At 41.7% G+C, this 13,782-nt stretch overlaps 1 long non-coding RNA gene across 3 annotated transcripts in view; it reads right to left on the bottom strand.

The window, feature by feature from the left end:
• The window catches only part of LOC119259844 (uncharacterized), a 102,729-nt gene that overhangs the window by 13,362 nt on the left and 75,585 nt on the right, over positions 1 to 13,782 (bottom strand). The window lies entirely within an intron of this gene.

Below are 13,782 nucleotides of genomic sequence, written 5' to 3'. Positions count from 1 at the left end.
ACCCTGTAAGTTCTAGCAAACCATAAGCTGTTCTTGCGGATTTGACATTTGTTTTTTTGTGGGTTTTTTAATTTATTCTTTTAACTTTTTCCTTCTTTTTTTAATAGCATGAAATTTCTATTGGTGAGAGTAAACAAAATTATAAAAATGTTAGAAGTGAAATAAGAATATTAAAGTATTTTATGAAAGAAAGTATAAATGTTATTGAAGAAATCAACACCATATGAACTAACACAAATATATGTCATTTTCTTAGACGGACTGCATATGATTAATCACTCTGTTTTATTAAAATATGTGAATATACTGCAACTACAATTGGAGCATTAACTTTTTTTTTAAAGTGTTGATATTCTCTCTTTTTTTTTTAAAGATTTATTTATTTATTCATACAAGCATTGGGTACAGTCAGAAGCGTGGGAGGGTGAGAGAAATCACCAGAGCCAGAGAAGGAAACAGAACAGGCAGAGTGAGGAAATACACTGCTGAGGGGAGCAGCGGGCGTGGCAGGAGAGGTCTGTCGCACCATGTGAGACCCTCGCCGGTGGCCGGGGATCGAACCGGTGCTGCAGAGGCTGCGGGCAGCTTCACAGCCCAGCGCTCAACCGCTACGCCACCAAGGGAGGCCCGGAGCATTAACTTTTTTATATGAAAGAATAGTTGTTAAGAAATAACGAAGAAAATCTTGAAGAGCTATAATGCTGTTCTAATCAAATGAATACAAATAGGAGAGGGAATTCAATAATAGATCATAGTATACATATTGCCCATTAAATAACTACAATTTCCTTCCCCCCCTCACGTGGATTCCTTATATCCCCTTCCCTCTCAACTTCAGAGCACTCACAATGCTTATTGATATTTACTGGTTCTTTTAAGTATTTTGTTTATGAATCATCTGATATGTAAATGTCCAGTGTTTATTTTTATCGTTCCGACTTGCTTTACTGCACATACTTCTCTCAAAAGCCCCCATTTTGTTGAAGGGCTACATTTCATCCTTCCTTATGACTGAACAGTATTCCATAGTGTGGATATTACCACATCTTCTTGATACAATCACTGTCAATGGAAATTTAGGCTGCTTCCATATCCCAGCTACCGTAAATAGCGCTGCTGTGAACATTGTGTTGAGGTTTCATATTCTGTGGATAGATGCCCAGGAGCAGGAATTCTGAGTCATATGGTATTTCCATTTTCAGTTTTATAAGGTAAATCCAGATTGTTCTCTATAATGATTGCACCAGTTCACATTCCCATTAATAGTGCAATAGGGGGGCCTCCCGGGTGGCGCAGTGGTTGAGCGCTGGGTTGCCAAGCTGCCCGCAGCCTCCTCAGCGCTGGTTCGATCCCCGGCTGCTCCCCAGCTACCGGAGGAGGGTCCCACATGGCAGCAGACCTCTCCTGCCGCCCGCTGCTCCCCTCAGCAGTGTGCCTCGGTCCCTCTGCCTGCTCTGCTCCCCGCTCTGACTCTGGTGAATTCTCTCACCCTCCCGCGCTTCTGATTGTACCCAGTGCTTGTATAAATAAATAAATGTTTAAATAAATAAATAAATGGGCCTTCTTTAAAAAAAAAATAGTGCAATAGGGTTCTTCTTTCTCTGCCTCCTCTCCAGGACTTTTTTTGGGGGTCTTTTTTAATATGTGTCATTCTCATAGGTGAGTGTGAGCTGTATCTAATTGTGTTTTTTCTTAAAGATTTTATTTATTTTTATACAAGAACTGGAGTACAGGCCAGAGGCATGGGGGGGTGAGAGGATTCACTAGAGACAGAGTGGGGAGCAGAACAGGCAAAATGGACCAAAATACACTGTTGAGGGACCAGAGGGCGAGACAGGAGAGGTCTGCCGTGCCATATGGGTATCTCCCTGGCTGGGCAGAACTCGAACCCAAGCTGCAGAGGCTACAGACAGCTTCACAGCGCTGTGCTCAACCCGCTGCATCACCAGGGAGGCCCCTCATTGTGGTTTTAACCTATATTTCTCATTGCAAGTGATGTTGAACATTTTTTCATGGTTACTGACTTTCTGGATATCCTCTCTGGTGAATCATTTGTTCATATGTGCTGCCCACTTATTAATTGTGTTGTTTGTTTTAATTGTTAAATTGTGCTAGTTTTTATATATCTTGGATTTGAACCCATTACCAGTTATATTTTGTGTGAATATTATTTTCCATTTCGTAGAGTATCCTTTTATTCTTGTATTTTCTTTCACTGTATAAAAGCTCTTTTAAAAAATTATTTTTGCATAGAAGAACTGGGGTATAGGCCAGAGGTGCGGGTAGTAAGAGGATTCACCAGATATAGAGTGGAGAGCAGGTGATTTATTGAAATACACTGCTAAGGGGAGCAGTGGGCAAGACAGAGGAGGTCTGCTATACCATATGTGGGTTAGCTCCCTGTCCGGGGATCAAACTCAGGCCTTCGTGGTGATAGCTTGCTAGTACTGAGACTTAACCTCTACACCACCATGAAGGCCCCTGTAAAATCTCTTTAACTTGTTTATTTTTGGTTTTATTTTTCCCAATTGTTCATTTTCAGTTTTATTTCTCTCCATTGCTTTTGTTTGTCTGCTGTTGAGGCCCTCAATTGTATATTTTAATCCATTTATAGTATTTCTTAGCTCCAATATTCTCTAATTTCTTAGCACCTGCTTCATATTCTCTCTATCCTTATTCTGTTGCTGTTTTATATCCTCCAATGGTTTTCTGAGTTCCACAAGTGTTGTTGTAACTGTTACGTTGATCTCTTCAGTAATGTTCTGAAGTATTCTGGATTGAGACACCTTCCAGGGTCTTTTCTGCTCCAGCATTTGTGATAATGTTTTTCTTACTCTTCATTTTTACTTTCTATGGGTTGGAATAGGGAGAGACTTTCATACTATTGCCTTTACACCTGTTGAAGTAATTGAAGAACTGGTGCCAGTGGGGAGTAGAAGATGTAAAAGAAGTCCAGGGCAATAGGGCGCCAAAGGATCCCCTCTAGCAATTCAGGCTTCCTACTCTGCTGAGGGCACTAGAGTTGTGTGGTGGGATCTACCATGACCCCCTCCTCTAGGCCAGCTCCTCAGTCTTAGCCTCTCTTATCATCTCATATCAGCTTCTAAGTCTAGGCTATCTTTGAGCAATGGAGGCAGCACTGGGCACAGAATGTACTTGCTATGGGGTCACAGACCAAGAGTTGTTCTCTTTTCTTCCAGAGCACAGATCCTTATCCTGCGAGGTTTGCCCCTGTTATTAAGTTGCTTAAACTCTGCCTGATGCAAATGTTCACTTGTTTTGGTTTTAGCTCTAACAATACAGGGAGGTGTTTTAAATATCCCAGCTGCAGCTTCCAGTCTTAGAGTCTTCTATGAGGAGACTAGTTCTCCATATTGCTTCAGCTCCAACTGTTCTATTTTCAAAGGCTTCAGGCTCAACCCAGTGATGATTGCCCTGCACCCCACCCCTGCAGCGCTCCAACAGATGGCACCCTGGGTGCCATCTCTGCAGCCCCCTTATCCAGTGCAGTGCCTAGTCACTGATGTTGGTGGAAAATACTAGCTATGTGGAGAGAAATCCTAGCAAGCTGCATTTTATCTGCTCACTGTTTGGAATATGCAGAATCCAGAGTGGTCTGTAAAAAGTCAGGGTCATCTTGTGTCATGTGATAGAATCCCAATTCAAAAGCACTAAAATGAGTTATTTCACGGAGAGAGAGAGGAAGAGAGAGACAGAGAGAGAGAGAGAGAGAGAGAGAGAGAGAATGACCTGCATGATGCTTTTTAAGCACTCAACCAAAAAGACAGCAGACTGCAGGTCAACAAATATTTTATGCAAAATTGAAAATCTACCTCACAATATGTGCTTCACCCTTCACATTCAGAAGCTTCCTCGGGCCAGAGGGCTCAATCTGGTGATATTATGCCAACTGGAATGGACTGGGTGAACTGTATTAATTGTGAGTTATTGAGAACTCTTTCTACAACGTTGCCTAAAGATAGAGAGATCTTTTTTCTTTTTATTATGGAAAACTTAAAATATATGCAAAAGTAGCAAAAATATCATGAACCCCCATATTCTTTTTACTCAGATTTCACTACTATAAATTAAGGCAATCTTACACCGTCTAGACTTCTACCCACTTTCCTTTTTCATATTATTTCAAAGCCCATCCTAAATATTATTTTGGCTCATCTGTATGTATCTAAAAGGGCTTTCTTTTTAAAACATCAATAGTACTACTATCACACCTCAAAGCTTAGTGATAATTCTTTAATATCAACTATCCAGACAGTGTTCAAATCTCTAATCGCCTCATAAATTTTATATTTTTAACAGTATATTTATTTTAATAAGGATCCAAATGATGTCTACTTATTTCCACTGGTTGATTTTTCTTAAATCTTTTTTCTCTATTGGTTCCCCCTTAATGTTTTCTCTAGAAATGCATTTGTTAACAAAAAAAACAACCAAATGGTTTATTCTGAGTTTCCCAAAGTCAGGATTTCACCAAGAATATTGTAAAAGCATACTTAACTTTTCAAACAATTATCCTGTAGGTGAAAAAAGGGAAGAGCAGCTGAAGAAGGTATTGATCTGCTGGTGAAGACATTTTTGTATTTTTCATTTCAGTTGCAGGTTGGAGTAAGGAAGCCCAAGACTTGTCATGCTATCGGGACTCCCTTTATTTCGGCTAAAGAAAACATTCCAGGTACTACCACTCTGTGCACCTCATTATCACTCACTGTCATTCATGAAAACTTGCTCCTTCTCACAACACTGACAATAATCCATGCAGGAACCCAGGGAATGAGCACATGGTTGTAAAGGTAAAAGAAAGACTGAGGTGGGAAAACCAAAGGATGAGGAAGTATCAGGTTGATGCAGCCACAAGCGGGTGAATTAGGGATTATTGGAGAATGGATGGGCAATCAACAGGTGACCAAGTGTCACAGTGAAGGTAGAGAGCAAAGTTTGGGGCCTCTGCCATGATCATTGGGTCTCATGCCCTTGGTTCGAGATGAAGCCACCGGGGCGGCTGTGATAATAAGTCCACCCCTTCTCTACCAGGAACAACCTCTGCTCCCACAAATCAACAACCTGTAAACAACTCAGCAGTTGTCAGTGATTCGTTCCGACCTGAGTCATTTGGACAGCTCAGATATGGCTGTGCAGTTATGGCGGTCAGCGCCCAGCAATCTGTTAGCCTGAGAACTGCTGTGTTTCCACACACAAGGTGCCTGCAGTGATGAAGAGTCCCGTTTCATACACAATTGTAATCTCTAGAGCACATCCCCATAGTATGAGGGATCCCATGAAAATAGTAATAGCCTTTGACAGAGGAATAATGAAAGTAGCTGATAAAATAAGGATTTGGCCCTATTTGGGGATATTTAAGATATACTGTTTCTTTGTCTTTTACTTCTCTTTGGCTGTCATAATCAGACTTGGAATTTAATAAAAAAATTTCTCATGTGATAAGATGCTTCAAGTTAATACTTTTGAAAATCAAAGACAAAATCTTAAAGGCAGGGGATGGGAGAAAACCCATTATCTTCAATATAATAATAATATTGTCAGTTGAATTCCCAGACAATGGAATGTTATTTTCAAACTGTTGTGAGAAAATAACAAAGCTTCCATTTTCAAAATTGTGAAGTAACCCCTACCAGACCCAAATTTCCAACAGATCACAATGATAAACTCTGGACAAAATTTTTAAAAATATACATCTCAAAAGCATTAGAAAGTGAAGAAAAGTGGGAAGATTATGGAGGCATTTGGGGAGAAAGGTGCAGCACACAGTGAGTTACCTGTTTTATGGCATTTGACCTGAGGGCAGGTCGAAGTCAGTGCTGCAGAGAGTGAATCTGAAAAAAAAAAAAAAAAAAAAACCACCCACATTATTGGTTTGGGGGAAAAAAGACAAAAATAGCAGAGTTTAAGGTAACCACAAGCACAGAAACTGAACAGGAAATATCAGGAAAGAGTCAGAAAGGGTGACCACAATTTCTGTGTTTTGGCACTGCCCAAATATCTGGCTGACACCTGAACTCCATTCATAGGACAAATTCCAACTAAGAATACAAACCTCAAAAACCTATGGAACAAGGGTCTCCCTGGTGGTGCAAGGGGTTAAGCACCGCACTATGAAGCTATCCGCAACCTCTGCAGAACGAGTTCGATCCCTGGCTGGCCAGGAGAAACCCACATGGTGCAGCAGACCTCTCCTGGCTTGCCTGCTGCTCCCCTCAGCAGTGTATTTCAGTCAGTCTGCCTGTTCTGTTCCCCACTCTGTCTCTGGTGAATCCTCTCACCCCCCACCCCTCTGGCCTGTACCCTAGTTCTTGTATGCGTAAATAATAAATCTTTTAAAAATAAATTAAATAAATAAAAACCTATGGAACAATATCACAAGGTTTAAGAGAATATCAGAAGAAGAGAGAGAGATTAGGATAAATATTTAAACAAATAATTACTGAAATAACCTCAAACTTAGTGGAAGACATATATTGTCGAAACAGGAGACCCCCATGACTCATAAGCAGGACATACACAAAGAAAATCAAACAGTAATATCAGATTTGGCTGAATGCCAAAGACAAAGAGAAACTATTGAAAACAACCAGAGAAAAATTCATATAACATAAGCAGAACAAAAATTAGCAACACCAATGACTTCCCATTGGAAACTAGGAGGTGAGAAACAGTGGTAAATAATATTTTAAATGATGAAACAAAAAGCAGTCAACCAAGACCTCTACATCCAATGAAAATACAGTTCTAGAATCAGACAAAATAATAACATTTTCAGATGAAAATGACAGTACTCCCCCCCCTATAAATAGTTGGAGGTCGTTTTGAGGAGTGTTTTCCATTAATAAAGCTGGCAGGTGTTTAAGCCACCTGTTTAGTTCAGTTCTGGAAGACAGAGGTAAAGAAAAATCAAGGAGATGGCAATCAAATTTTACCCAAAACTACAGAACTCCAAAGAAAAGGTCCCTATGGATTATATTTATTCCACTTTAGAGGGTTCACATGTGCAGTCTGACTTGCCTTCCCTCTAACACACACACACACACACACACACACACACACACATCCTTTGCCTTCTTAACTTCCAATCCAGACCTTACTTTCACTCTTCTGTAGCTCAGAAATTCTCTAACTCATTCACCCAAGTGATTGCTCCACTCTTTGTATTCCTTAAGCATGTGTAGCATATATCATACAATCTGTCCTTTACAGAGTTACACTCTCTGGAATTTACTCATTTATATCTATAGCTATAATGGGGTTTTAAAATCAGAACTTTTCTACCTCAGTTTCCACAGGGGTACCTAGAAAATATGTGTCAGTGATCCCCATTTTCCAAAGCAAGATGTGAAATCCCTTCTGTAAGAACTGTAAAAAGAAAAAGTATGACAATCAATTTTTGACCTTGTCCTAATGGTATAAAATGCTGAAACTGAACAAGCTCTGTTTTGTTCCCCTATATCAACACCCTCCATACGACTGGACTCAACAGCAAGTGAGAGCAAATCCAAAACAGCAATGACTTCTAAAAGGTAGAACTGCATTTTTCCCGTGTGCAAATACCTAACTATCTAAATTAGTGGTTGTGGTGATTCTTTCCACATACCCACCAATTCGAGGTTAAAAGGGAAGGAAAAGGAACACACCCTCCTCTTTAAGGACACTTTCTGGAAACTGTACAGATAGTCTTTATATGCCATCAGCCAGGACTTATTGACATAGCTAACCCTAGTTACAAAGGAAGATGGGGAGATGGGAAGCCATGTTTGAACTGTGGAAAGAAGTGGAATAACTATTAGAGCACAATTAGTAGTGTTTTCTGCTAAAATGCTAACTCCCTTTACCTCAAACTGAATGGAAGAAGATTCAAGAAGTCCAGTTAGAACCTGAAGTCTGTGAGGCACCAGAGGCTGGAGGCTGTACTGACAAGCTGAAGAGAAAGGGCAGCTAGAGGTTGGGGAATAGAGAGAGGAGGGGGATGGCCCACATGAGAGTGAGCCTGCCTGGCGCCACCCTAAAGGGAAGGCACTGGGACACCAACTGAGTCTCTCTGTGTGAATCGGATCACTGGGAAACCAACAGGTCACAGAGGAGAGATTCCCAGAGATAGGGCCTCCCCGGTGGTGCAGCGGTTGAGCGCTGGGTTGCGAAGCAGCCCGCGGCCTCTGCGACGCCGGTTCGATCCCCGGCTGCTCCCCGGCCACCAGAGGAGGGTCCCACATGGCGCGCAGACCTCTCCTGCCGCCCGCTGCTCCCCTCAGCAGTGTACTTCGGTCCTTCTGCCTGCTCTGCTCCCCGCTCTGGCTCTGGTGAATTCTCTCATCCTCCCGCGCTTCTGGCTGTACCCAGTGCATGTATAAACAAAACAAACAAACAAACCAGCAAACAAATAAATAAAGCATGCCTCTATTAAAAAAAAAAAAAAAAAAGAGATTCCCAGAGATAGAGGCAGTATCTGAAGAATCCACAGACACTCATCTCACCCCCAGCACCAGTCACCCTCAACCCTCCCCATTATTATCCCTTCTCCCTCCACCCTACCCCAACCACAGGGCAGTCAGCAGCTTCTGGGAGCTGGCAAGGAGGAAAAGACTTGTAAGAAATAGAAGCTTCCCACACCTTCTTCCCTGATGCAGTACTCAGGCCAGATCAAAAGAACAGGAAACACTTTAATTTTAAATAAATTTGAAGTTTTATTATATCTCTGAAACTGCACATTCATTTGATGCTTCTCAATCCTGACTACTCATTGGGATCATCTGAGGACCTTTTAAAATTCCTGATGGCTGGTCCCACCCCCCAGATGTTGATTTCCCTGGTCTGGGGAGAGGCCTGGGTATCAGTAATTTAAAGAGTCACCCACGTGATTCTGCTGGGCAGCCCACATTGAAAATCACTGTGGTGATTCCCCATTAAGAACATGTTTGCAACTGGTCCAACCACTATGGAGAGCTTTGTGGAGATTTCTTGACCTACGAAACATAGAGCTTCCATATGATCCAGCAATTCCACTCCTAGGTATTTACCCAAAGGACACAGAAACATCAATTCCAAAGAGCACCCGCACCCCTATGTTTATAGCAGCACTGTTTACAATAGCTAAGCTTTGGAAACAACCCAAATGCCCAAAAATAGATGACTGGATCAAGAAGATGTGGTACATATATACCATGGAATATTACTCAGCATTCAAAAAAGATAAACACATGCAATTTGCAGCAACATGGATGGAGCTGGAAGGGATCATGCTCAGCGAAATAAGCCAGAAAGAAAAAGAAAAATACCGGATGGTCTCACTCATAGCAGGAATCTAAAAAACTTAAATAAGGGACCAGGAAAATGAATAACTGTAAGAAAGTGAAAATCAAAATCAACAAACAACTATGAACCAGAGACACTCTATGGGGGGTGGAGGGTGGGGAGGGGAGGGATTGGGGTCAAAATAAGGGGATTGCAATTGTATGGGGAATATAAAAATAAAATTAAAAAAAAAAGAACATGTTTGCAAACAAAAGATGATGAACTGATCAGGAAAGTGACAGAAGTTTCTACTGCAGCCAAGGGATAGAGAACTAGCCCCACAGTCCACGCTTGGAAGGAAAGAACAGTGACAATTTAAAATTGCACCTAGCGGAGTCCTCACTTGTAACCTGACAGTTACATAAATGCTACCTCCTTCAAGGAGATTAGAAGCTTTTTGAGGACAGGGCCCATCTGTTAGCATTCTTTTGGGGGCCCCATACTGCCCTGCATTTACTAGACTCTTTTGAATGAGTTTAACACAAACTTGCTGCCCTGTTGTTGACCTCTGACCTCCAGGCTGAGGAAAAAGAGAAGTGTCCTTTGTTATCACAGGATAAAGGAACTTGGCTCTCGAATAGCCTTGAACTATAATTTGGAGTCAATGAAAAACATAGAAAATTAATGAGACACAGGCCTTATGTGGCTGGAAATTTTTGATCAACCAACTATCAATTTCTATGATCCAAATTGTGACCTCTATTGAAATTGTCCCACATTTAAGCAAATTTGTGTCTTACTAATGCAATAGAAGGTCTGGCCTCCTACCTCTTAAGTAGACCCTAGCACAACAGCAGCCTTGCTTCTTGCACACATTCAGCACGACCACCACCCTCAGGCATGGGCAGCCCTGACCCAGTAATAAAGACAGCACACTGACAGGAGGCAGGAAAAGAGCCAAAAACTTGCAAAACCTTCAGCTAAATCCAAGAGCAGCTTTAGACTGTCAACACAAAGACGTCATGTCCCAAAGTAGCCTACAGCACCAGGATCCCACAGGAGATGGTTCTCAAAATGTTCCTTATTCCCTCAAGCCCACATTTATTGTACAGCTCCATCAAACAGACAGGAGCTGATTGCTAGATGCACCATGCCCCAAGATTTAGCACGGGAGAAATCGCACTTTCCTGTGAATGGATTCTGAAGCTTAGTATCAAGAGAGCACCCTTTTCATAACCTAAAAGGAAAAGCAAATAATCTTAAACCCATTCTAGTATCAAAATTGGCCTTCTCCATCACCAGCTGCTGTCTTTTTTCTGACTCAAAGACATTTTTTAACTAGAAATAAAATATACTCTACCAAGAGCCCAGGTTCAGAGAGAAGTCTGCTTAAACGGAGTTTAGTGAAAAAAGACTTCCAATGCCAATGTACTTTTCTAGACTTTTCCCAACAGAGGGAATCCCCCACATGAAAGGTAAGTTCAACCAAAGATGAAGCTCCCTTGCGTATCCTGTTGCCCCACGAAGTATCCATTACCAAGAAGTTCAAGGGCCTTCTGGAGGGGGTCAATACAAAAGACCCCCCAATGTTTGCAAAGCTGCTTACTGTGTCACGTTGTTACAGTGTCCTCGGAACCTCACTGCAGGGAGTTTCCACCAGCACCAAGCCAGGGGTCCAGCCTTCGGCTTTAATCGGATATTAGGCACAAGAACGTCAGACAGTGAAACAGTTTTGATGACAATAATGAGTATCCACTGAAAGTAATTTTTTTTAGGTTAATGAGCTCTTCCCCAAGAACGGCCACATACTGTACTGAAAAATGTCCTTAGGACGCACTGCACTTTCTCCCTATTTATTTAACTTTATGTGAATGCCATAAAACTTCTTTATTTGCTTTCAGTTAGCCCATAGGTTTTGACAAGATAAATTTTTATTTAGGTATTTGCCCAGCTACAATCAGAAACAGGAGACTCACTTTCCAAAGCTGGCCTGATAGATGGATTAATCAAAGCACTCCCCACCCCGCTTTCCTTCCAGCAACCACAGGAATCAACAGACGGAGTTTTTCCTTAATTAAAGAAACTCAGCAACAAGGTGATTTATCGATGATGAATCTTGCAGGCCTTTTCATTGTGCGGTCACTGTTGGCCACTGTTTGAAATTTACCAACATAAATAAAGCCTCTCCATGACTAAACAAAGTTAAAGTAGCAATAAATTGAGCCTGCCATGTACTCTGGGCTAGATCTGAAGCCAACATAAATACCAGAATGCCTTGGCCGTGACACGCTTGACACGATGACATCATGCACTCCCAAACAGAGCGGCCCTGCCCCAGCCAAAGCCTAAAACCAAATACAATTCCCCCAAATGAATCAAATTGCAATGGTCTAGACTCGGCTGCACCAAGTGTTCAACTTCTGGCTTCCTTGCCCTCCGCTGTCGAGCGATCACATTAAAAAATAATCTATATGCTGATCTAAATTTCGCTTTTTCTGCACGATTAAATTTTGGCAGAAGTAAATCTCTGCGATTCTCACTCCCTGGGAATGTTTGGAAAGTTACTAAAAACTCAGAATTTATCAGCTCAGGGTCCAACCGCTATGATGTGATCATGAGGCCGGCCCGCTGCTACCCTCAGCAGGAGACCGGCCCACTGGCTGCAGGGGACACCGAGTGTTAATAAGGGGGTGAACTTGGTTCTCTTAAAAAACAGCTCCAGGCTGGCTTCTCTCCCGGAGAACTGGCTTTGCCCAAATCTACAACAGACTGTAGTGAAATGCTTTTGCGAGACAAGAAAGGCAGCTGAATAGGGACTCAAGGCCCCCCAGCCCTATTACTGATGGGAGAGAAACCTTTCAGAACACACACATTCTCTCTCACACACAGGACGTCAAATTAAAAATGGAGAAAATCTAATAACTAATTGGTGAAACCATAAAAGCTGCCATAAAAGACATTTTCCTTAAACTACTTTACACAGGGCTGTATAATTTTATGTCACTTTTTATTTATGTTGCTGTAATGAAAGCTGTGCCAGGAGCTGATGAGCTTAGGAAGAAAGGAATTGAACTATTTTTAAAGGGGGCAAGGGAAGAAAGGGCTTCAGATAAGACCCTTACAGAAATGTAAAGAGGTTGGGGAAGAGAACCCATTCACTCAGAAAAGTCTTTGAGTAAAAATGTTTGCAATGAGAGTCTTTGTTCCAACACTCTCCACCCCCACGGCCTTAATCACTAAACGTTTATAAAATGGGGTTGATGGTGTTTCACAAAACTAAGGTATGAGGTAAGCAGAGAAACCCATGCCTTTTAGAGTCATCTTATGAAATCGGGTTTGTTTTGTGTGAAATGCATAAAAGAGCATGATTTGAGCTTCTAGAGGGATCCATATTTTAAAATGAGCCCCATGAGACACCATCTCTCACCTGTGAGCATGGCTCATAGCAAAAAGACCAGAAACAAGTGTTGGTGATGATGTGGCGAAAAAGGAACCCTCGTATGGTGGGAAAGTGGTCTGGTCCAGCACCTATGAAAGACAATATGGAGCTTTCTCAAAATATTAAAAATAGATTTACCATAGGACCCAGCAATTCCACTCCTACTTGAAGAATGTAAAAACACTAATTCGAAGGATAGATGCACCCCTATTTCATTGCAGCCCTATTTACAATAGCCAGGTTATGGAAATAACCTGTGGCCAGGGACAGATGAGTGGATTAGAAGAATATGAGATACACACACACATGCACACACACAATCTCCCTCACACACTCACTCACTGGAATACTACTCAGCTATTAAAAAAAAAATGAGCTCTTGCCATTTGCCACAACATGGATGGAACTAGAAGGGATTATGTTAAGTGAAATAAATCAGAGGGAGAAAGACAAATACCAGATGGTTTCACTTATATGTGGAATATAGAGAAACAAAACACAAGGTCAGACAAAACCAAACCAATCACACACCCTCGGAATCTGACTGTGGAATTGAGGCTATAAAATGGGGAGGGGGGAAGTAAAGAGGGAGGGGGCACATGGACTACGTGGAGGGCCGAGGGTGCCTTGGTGGTGGGTGTGGTGTGGGTGAGATGCATCTGAGGGGCTGTGATCCTCTGTCTCCAAATCACACAGAGATGTAAACCAATGCTACCTCGATTAAAATATAAATAAAGTAAAACAGCATGTGAACAAATGAGTGTCTTAAAAGAGACCCAAAGAGTGAGAAATGTGAGTATAAAAACACAGAAGTCTTGTGACATTTTCCCAGGGAAAATATAGGTTGCCCTTTCAAAGGCAGGGGCCTTCTGAACTCCAGCTAATTTTCAAAGCCAGGCTTTTTTTTCAGAGGTTGTTTTCAGAAACAATTTGCCTTCTATTAACAATGAAATCCAATTCTGCTCGGAATATTAGAGAGTGAAATACATATACAACTTAGAAGGACTCAGTTGCAAACAGACGGGGCAGTGTTTAGGTGGGCTCAACAGTCAAGGCCACTTTACACCATTATGGACCAGACTAAA

The sequence above is a fragment of the Talpa occidentalis genome, unplaced genomic scaffold (genome assembly GCF_014898055.3).
Source record: "Talpa occidentalis isolate TD23 unplaced genomic scaffold, MPIMG_talOcc4v2.1 talOcc4.5, whole genome shotgun sequence".
Classification (NCBI taxonomy): Eukaryota; Metazoa; Chordata; class Mammalia; order Eulipotyphla; family Talpidae; genus Talpa; species Talpa occidentalis.
The sequence above is the reverse complement of the archived record's forward strand: the minus strand, read 5'-3'. Positions and strand labels throughout refer to the sequence as shown.